The 7,499-nt window shown below is 52.9% G+C and overlaps 1 long non-coding RNA gene across 1 annotated transcript; it reads right to left on the reverse strand.

Annotated features, from left to right (window-relative positions):
• Positions 1–348: 348 nt before the first annotated feature.
• Positions 349–2,979, reverse strand: LOC137452362 (uncharacterized). Its single transcript, XR_010990044.1, has 3 exons — positions 2,809–2,979; positions 2,405–2,564; positions 349–944 (listed from the first exon to the last, which is right to left on the reverse strand). It is a non-coding gene; the product is annotated as an uncharacterized lncRNA (long non-coding RNA).
• Positions 2,980–7,499: the final 4,520 nt, after the last annotated feature.

Raw genomic sequence — 7,499 nt, forward strand, 5'->3', positions numbered from 1 at the left:
ACCCACACGCTGTGGGGACCTGACACAGAGACCCCGAAACCACACTGAGGCACAGACCCCCCCACTCCTCCCTGACCCTCCAGACATGACCCAGGAGCCCCTCCAGAGGTCCCCAGACACCTCTAGATGCTCCCAGAACCCTTCACATGCCCCCAAATTCCCCTTTCATACCCCCAAGCCCACTTCAGATGACAGCAGACCCTCCTTAACAGGCCCCCAGCGCTCAGCAGGTCCGGTGCTGCTGTGCCTCGGGAGCAGATCAGCTGGTCTCCCTGCAGAGCTTTTTCCAGTCAATGAAAAAACAGCACACCACACACACACACGAAAGACAATCCACTGTTTTAATTGAGAGACAGTTGCTATTTCTGCTTCAAACCACACCCCACACCCCCCCGTGGCTCTGCTCAGGATGTGCTTTTCTCCTCTAGAAGCCTTTCTACAGAACAGAGGGGGGTCACGTCAAGGCCTTTCTGCACACAAATCACTGCCCTTCTGCAATCTCTCAATAAGCAGCACCGCTGTTCCTCTGCTGGAACACCTCACACTCACTCTTACACTTGCCCGGGGCTTTCCCTCCCCTCCAAGAACGTCCTGGCATTTCAAACATTTGGCATTTCAGGTCTGCAAGCAGCCTTTGTGGGAGGCTGCCCTCACCCCTCCCTCACTGCTCCTCTGCTGTATCCTCGCCCACCCCCCTGTGGCATCACAGAAGGAAAGACAGCCGAGCGGCTACGCTCCTGTTCTTTTTATCACCCCGAGCCGGGGACAGCCTTCTGGGCAAGGTTTGCAGCTTCAGCACACAGCTGAGCTTTGCTCTCACCCATTAAACCCTTTGGTGGTTTCAGCTTCCCGAGGATGTGTCGGCACAAGTCCTTGTCGGGGCACCGCAAACAGGGAGAGACAAAGCTCCGAGATCCAGGAAGAGGACGGCTGAGCAGACACTCCTAAAGAGAGAAACTTCATCAGCTGAACCTCACACTTCTCCCAGCTTTGCAACAGCAAAGAACTTTGTGAACAACACAGTGGTGCTCCTAAGGAGGTCACCAGCTTGCAAGTTACAGGAGAAATAAAAACCTTTTTATTACAGAAGCACTGGCAAAAATTTACGGACAGGAACAGCAGACGAGCAAATTCTGCGATTGAGCTAACGATAGACATCAGGCCTAGGATCTGGCTACCCTGACAAAGGATGCCAACAGGACAGAGTGAGGCCTCAGCAGCACTCCCAAAAAGCCCCACAGAGAGCCACAGGCTCTGGCCCGTGCCCCACCTACGGGCCGGCCCTCCTGGCAGCAGCGCAACACCACCTCTTCGGGAGCCCAGGGACTGACCTCAGCCCCCTAAGGGCCAGGCAAGGTTGGTTCCTGTTAGCTGCCTAAAGCAGCCTCCCCAGCCCTGCTTACAGGGACCTTGGGCTGCTGCTGGGGACAGAAGGGGGATGGAGGGCTCCACAACTCGTCACACAGGCCCCGAGCACAGGGCTGTTAAGCTGACAGGGTGCCAAGGGAACAGGCTGCCATGAAGGCACAGACCCAGGCCCTGAACTACAGGGTGGGTCACCTTGCCGCAGCAACACGACCCAGCGGCTTCGCTGCGTCCGACGAATAAAAGGAGGAAGTTCCACAGGAACAGAAGGGAAAACCTTTTCACTGTGTGTGCCAGAGCCCTGGAGCAGGCTGCCCAGAGAGTTAGTGGAGTCTCTGGAGACATTCAAAACCCGCCCCAGGTGATCCTGCACTGGCACAGGGGTTGGACCGGATGCTATTTTGGGGTCCCTTCCAACCCCTAACACTCAGTGATTCTGTGATTAGCTATGCTGGTGACAGAGTCTCACTGAGTGCTCTTTAAAATGTTTTTCTTTTCTTTCAGCCTAGGAGTTTCATATTTAAATAGACCTTCTGCTCTGTCTTCCCCCTTCCTTCTTCCATCTTGCGTCTAAACACTAGGAGAGCTTGATGAGCTGTATCCTGGGCGTCCCAACGTAACACATCTCAACTGCATACATGGATTTTGTAATCTTTTGCCCCATTGCTCGCACAGGGTGGATTAAGTTCATTACTTAGAGCTTGTCAGGACAGCTGTTGAAGTGTCCTGTGCAATGCAGGAGGAGTTGAATCCCATAGGAAACCACATTACTGTGCTTTGTCAGCCTGGTTATGGTCAGAAACCTCCTTCATTTTTTTTTCTCTTGAACAGATATATCACATGAGTCCCCAGAATTAATTTGCCTCTTCTCATAATTATTTCTTTAAAACTGTCTTAGAAGTGTCTCTGTCCTTCCCTCTCTCTAGATACTGGCCTCCTGAGCCCATGGCAGACTTGCACAGAGCTACTGCGAGCACCACTCTGCACGGCCTCTGGGGGGCTTTCAAGCACAGGCACCCCAGGAGAATCCAAACCTAACCTTGCAGCTGGCCTTAGAGCTCCTCTTTGGAAAACTGTCGCTGCCAGGGCCCACAAACCAACGTCCTCTGTCGGCAAACCGGATGTAAGGGCTGAAAAGTGTCAACGGAAACCGTAATCGGATGGCCCAGGAAGATCCTGCCGGTCTGAACACACCGGACCTGGAATGCACAAAGAAACTCTGTTAACAACTGCCTGTGTGTCTGCTCATAGCTTGAGGAGTAACAGAGCAGAACCAATTCCCAAAAGGTTTTCACTGCGTTCCCAGGGCAAGTAGAGGCTTGCTCTGGCTGTAGTTAATACCTAGAAATTCCTATCAAAATCTTTGCAGCACAACAAGAAAAAAACCAAACCAACCAAACCACAAACTGCTTTATATTATTAAGTAGGAACTCGAAAGCTTACAGGAACTGTGGGGATTTTTTTATGACAAATTATTCCTTTTCTTTTTTTCAGTGAGCAATTTGGTTTCCAACAGCTCCACATTCTGACACCAAAGCACCCCGCTCCGTGTCAGGGCTTGTGGCTGAGGCCGAATACAAATCTGCAACTGGTCCTCAGGCAAAGCAGTTAAGCTCCCTGAAAAAAAAGGAAAGAAAGCAAGAGTGAGTCAACCATAAAAACAAGACCTAACCAAACCCCCAAAGCCATTTTGTCAGGAAGTCGCCTCCACTATCACCCGCCACATGCTGAAATTCCCTTCCCCTGGGGCTCCTGCTTGGCCCACAGCTGGGGAACATAAAGCAAGGCACAGCCCTGTGGGTACCTGCTGCCCTGGAGCCACCAAAACCGGAGCACCCAGTCACTACCAATCCCACAGCAGACCCAAGATACAACAGGGACTCCATAGAGACTCCAAAACCTCACTGAGAACCCCCCAACTCCTTCAGGACCCCCACAGATTCTCCAACTTAGATGCCCACAAAACCCCTTTGGTTGCACCCAAACCCCCCATCTGAAACACCCAGCTCCACTTTAGGTACCCCCAGATGCTTCCAATGTCCCCAGACCCGCTGGTGGACCAGCCCAGAACCCCCTGACACTATCCCAGACCCTTTCAGGGGGCTCCACACCCCTTCTAGATGCCCACAAAACCCCTTCACACGCCAAAAGAAACCTTTACCTGCCTCCAAACCCCATGTGGGGGCCACTTAGCAGCGGGTGGCAGCAACCAAGTCTGTTGCTCTCACCAATTAAACCCTTTGGTGCTCTCAGCTCTCTGACCCTGTGTCAGGGCAAGTCCTTGTCGGCCGGCACCTTCGTCCTGATCCAGGCGGAGAGAGAACTGCCAGGAACACAGCTTCGCCGCTCCGCTTGCGGCACGCCTGCTGCCGAGGGCAGCCTCGTCCTCAGCCTGCCCGAGAGGAACACGGCCCCCGGGGCCGGGGGACACACAAAAGCCTTCCACAAAGGAAACAAGGGAAGTCTCTTGGCCACTCTTCACGTGCCGAGTGCGATTGTCATGTGGAACACACCGCGGCATCTGGAACGAGTTTAAGTCCAGGTCTGTGGCAGCACAGAGGTTCCTGGAATATCCCGGTACATCGATCCACAGGAGGTTGTCTTTCGGTCCCCAGTCTGATGCTTGGCAGCACAGCCATCACACCATTTCTCTCGAGTGCTTTGAACTGACAATTCATGCAGGAGAATAAAACCAAACAGGAGTAAGCAGCTTGGAAAAGAACTTTGATCATCACCAGGCCCAGCAAGAGGACACAGTCTCAGGCTGCACCAGGGGAGGTTTAGGCTAGAGGTTAGGAAGAGGTTCTGCACGGAGAGAGTGATGGCCCATTGGAATGGGCTGCCCAGGGTGGTGGTGGAGTCACCATCTTTGGAGGTGTTCAGGAGGAGACTGGATAGGGTGCCTGGTTGCTTGGTTTAGTTGATTAGGTGGTGTTGGATGATAGGTTGGACACGATGATCTTGAAGGTCTCTTCCAACTCGGTCTGGTCTATTCTATTCTATTCCGTTCCATTCCATTCCAACACCATCTAATCAACTAAACCACGGCACTGAGTGCCTCATCCAGTCTCTTTCTAAACACTTCCAGTGATGGTGACTCCCTGGGCACCACCTCCCTGAGCAGCACATTCCAAAGGCCAATCTCTCTTTCAACCTGCTCTATTCTATTCTATGAAGACCTTCTTCCTAACATCCAGCCTAAACCTCCCCTGGCACAGCTTGAGACTGTGTCCTCTTGTTCTGGTGCTGCTTGCCTGGGAGAAGAGACCAACCCCCACCTGGCTACAACCAGAACTGAGGGGACTGCAATCCTTGCAGCTTCAGCTTTCCTTCTCTGCTACTTCTTTTTTCAGATGGATTTTTTTTCAAAGGGACTGCTGGACAGCAGAACAGGATGGATGGCTGGGCCCCAAGAGCGGTGGGGAACAGAGTTAAACCCAGCCGGTGGCCGGCCGGGCACAAGTGGTGTTCCCCAGGACACCCCTTGTGAGAGAGTGAGTCCAGAGAAGGGCCACAAAGCTGGTGAGGGGTCTGGATAACAAGCCTTAGGAGGAGTGGCTGAAGGAACTGGGACTGTTTAATCTGCAGAAGAGGAAGCTGAGGGAATTAAGGTATGGTCTGGCTTCAGCTCTCAACTACTTCCACGTTGAGCAAGGACAGCTTGTACTCACAGAAGGCACTGGCTGCTTGGGTTCAAGGTTCCTGCAGAGCTCAGGCTATCTCTCTTGATTAGTGAGGTCGTCCTGTCACCTAGGCAGAGAGAAGAAAATGCAGCTATGAAATGAGACCACTGGAATCGTGAGACTCGTTCTGTGTGAGACTCCAGGAGAATCCAAACCTAACCTTGGAGCTGCCCTGAAGAGCTCCTCTTTGGAAAAGTCTCGCTGCCGGGCCCCACAAACCCCACACCCTCTGTCAGCAAACCGGATGTACGAGCTGAAGAGTGTCGACAGAAACTGTACGTGGACAGCTCAGGAAGATCCTGCCAGTCCCAGCACACCAGTCCTGGAATGATCAAAGAAAGTCCGTTAACAACTGTCTGTGTGTCTGCTCATAGCTTGAGGAGAACCCCCCAACTCCTTCAGGACCCCCCCAGACTCCCCAACTTAGATGCCCACAAAACCCCTTTGGATGCACCCAAACCCCCCATCTGATACGCCCAGATCTGTTTTAGGTACCCCCAGACGCTTCTAATGTCCCCAGACCCGCTGGTAGACCAGCCCAGAACCCCCTGACACTATCCCAGACCCTTTCAGGGGGCTCCACACCCCTTCTAGATGCCCACAAAACCCCTTCACATGCCAAAAGAAACCTTTACCTGCCTCCAAACCCCATTTGGGGGCCACTCAGACCCCTTAGCAGCGGGTGGCAGCAACCAAGTCTGTGGCTCTCACCAATTAAACCTGGATGTTAGGAAGAAGGTCTTCATAGAATAGAATAGAGCAGGTTGAAAGAGAGATTGGCCTTTGGAATGTGCTGCCCAGGGAGGTGGTGGAGTCACCATCACTGGAAGTGTTTAGAAAGAGACTGGATGAGGCACTCAGTGCCATGGTTTAGTTGATTAGATGGTGATGGAATGGAATGGACCGGACCAGGTTGGAAGAGACCTTCAAGATCATCGTGTCCAACCTATCATCCAACACCACCTAATCAACTAAACCATGCAACCAAGCACCCTATCCAGTCTCCTCCTGAACACCTCCAAAGATGGTGACTCCACCACCTCCCTGGGCAGCCCATTCCAATGGGCCATCACTCTCTCTGTGCAGAACCTCTTCCTAACCTCTAGCCTAAACCTCCCCTGCCACAGCTTGAGACTGTGTCCTCTTGTTCTGGTGCTGCTTGCCTGGAAGAAGAGACCAACCCCCACCTGGCTACAACCTCCCTTCAGGGAGTTGCAGAGAGCAAGAAGGTCTCCCCTGAGCCTCCTCTTCTCCAGGCTAAGCAACCCCAGCTCCCTCAGCCTCTCCTCACAGGCCTGTGCTCCAAACCCCTCCCCAGCTTTGTTGCCCTTCTCCGGACTCCTTCCAGCAACTCAACGTCTTGCTTAAACGGAGGGGCCCAGAACTGGACACGGGACTCAAGGTGTGCCCTAACCAGTGCCAAGTGCAGGGGCAGAATGACCTCCCTGCTCCTGCTGGCCACACTGTTCCTGATATTGGCCAGGTTGCCAGTGGCCTTCTTGGCCACCCGTGCACGCTGCTGGTCACGACCAGAAGACAGGGATCAGAAGAGTCTTTGGCCAAGCTGTAAACCACTTCCTAACATTCAGCCTAAACCTCCCCTGGCACAGCTTGAGACTGTGTCCTCTTGTTCTGGTGCTGCTTGCCTGGGAGAAGAGACCAACCCCCACCTGGCTACAACCAGAACTGAGGGGACTGCAATCCTTGCAGCTTCAACTTTCCTTCTCTGCTACTTCTTTTTTCAGATGGATTGTTTTTCAAAGGGACTGCTGGACAGCAGAACAGGATGGATGGCTGGGCCCCAAGAGCGGTGGGGAACAGAGTTAAACCCAGCCGGTGGACGGCCGGGCACAAGTGGTGTTCCCCAGGACACCCCTTGTGAGAGAGTGAGTCCAGAGAAGGGCCACAAAGCTGGTGAGGGGTCTGGATAACAAGCCTTAGGAGGAGTGGCTGAAGGAACTGGGACTGTTTAATCTGCAGAAGAGGAAGCTAAGGGAATTAAGGCGTGGTCTGGCTTCAGCTCTCAACTACTTCCACGTTGAGCAAGGACAGCTTGTACTCACAGAAGGCACTGGCTGCTTGGGTTCAAGGTTCCTGCAGAGCTCAGGCTATCTCTCTTGATTAGTGAGGTCGTCCTGTCACCTAGGCAGAGAGAAGAAAATGCAGCTATGAAATGAGACCACTGGAATCGTGAGACTCGTTCTGTGTGAGACTCCAGGAGAATCCAAACCTAACCTTGGAGCTGCCCTGAAGAGCTCCTCATAGCTTGAGGAGTACCAGAGCAGGAACAATTCCCAAAAGGTTTTCACTGCATTCCTAGGGCACTTGAAGGATTGCCCTGGCTGTAGTTAATACCTAGAAATTCCTATCAAAATCTTTGCAGCACAGCAAGGAAATTGAGGGATGGGAAGGCAATATGTACTTACACGTTAGGCAAGAATTGGCTTTGCA

This window comes from Melanerpes formicivorus, unplaced genomic scaffold (genome assembly GCF_026170545.1).
Source record: "Melanerpes formicivorus ecotype bairdi unplaced genomic scaffold, bMelFor1.0.p_v2 SCAF_52, whole genome shotgun sequence".
Classification (NCBI taxonomy): domain Eukaryota; kingdom Metazoa; phylum Chordata; class Aves; order Piciformes; family Picidae; genus Melanerpes; species Melanerpes formicivorus.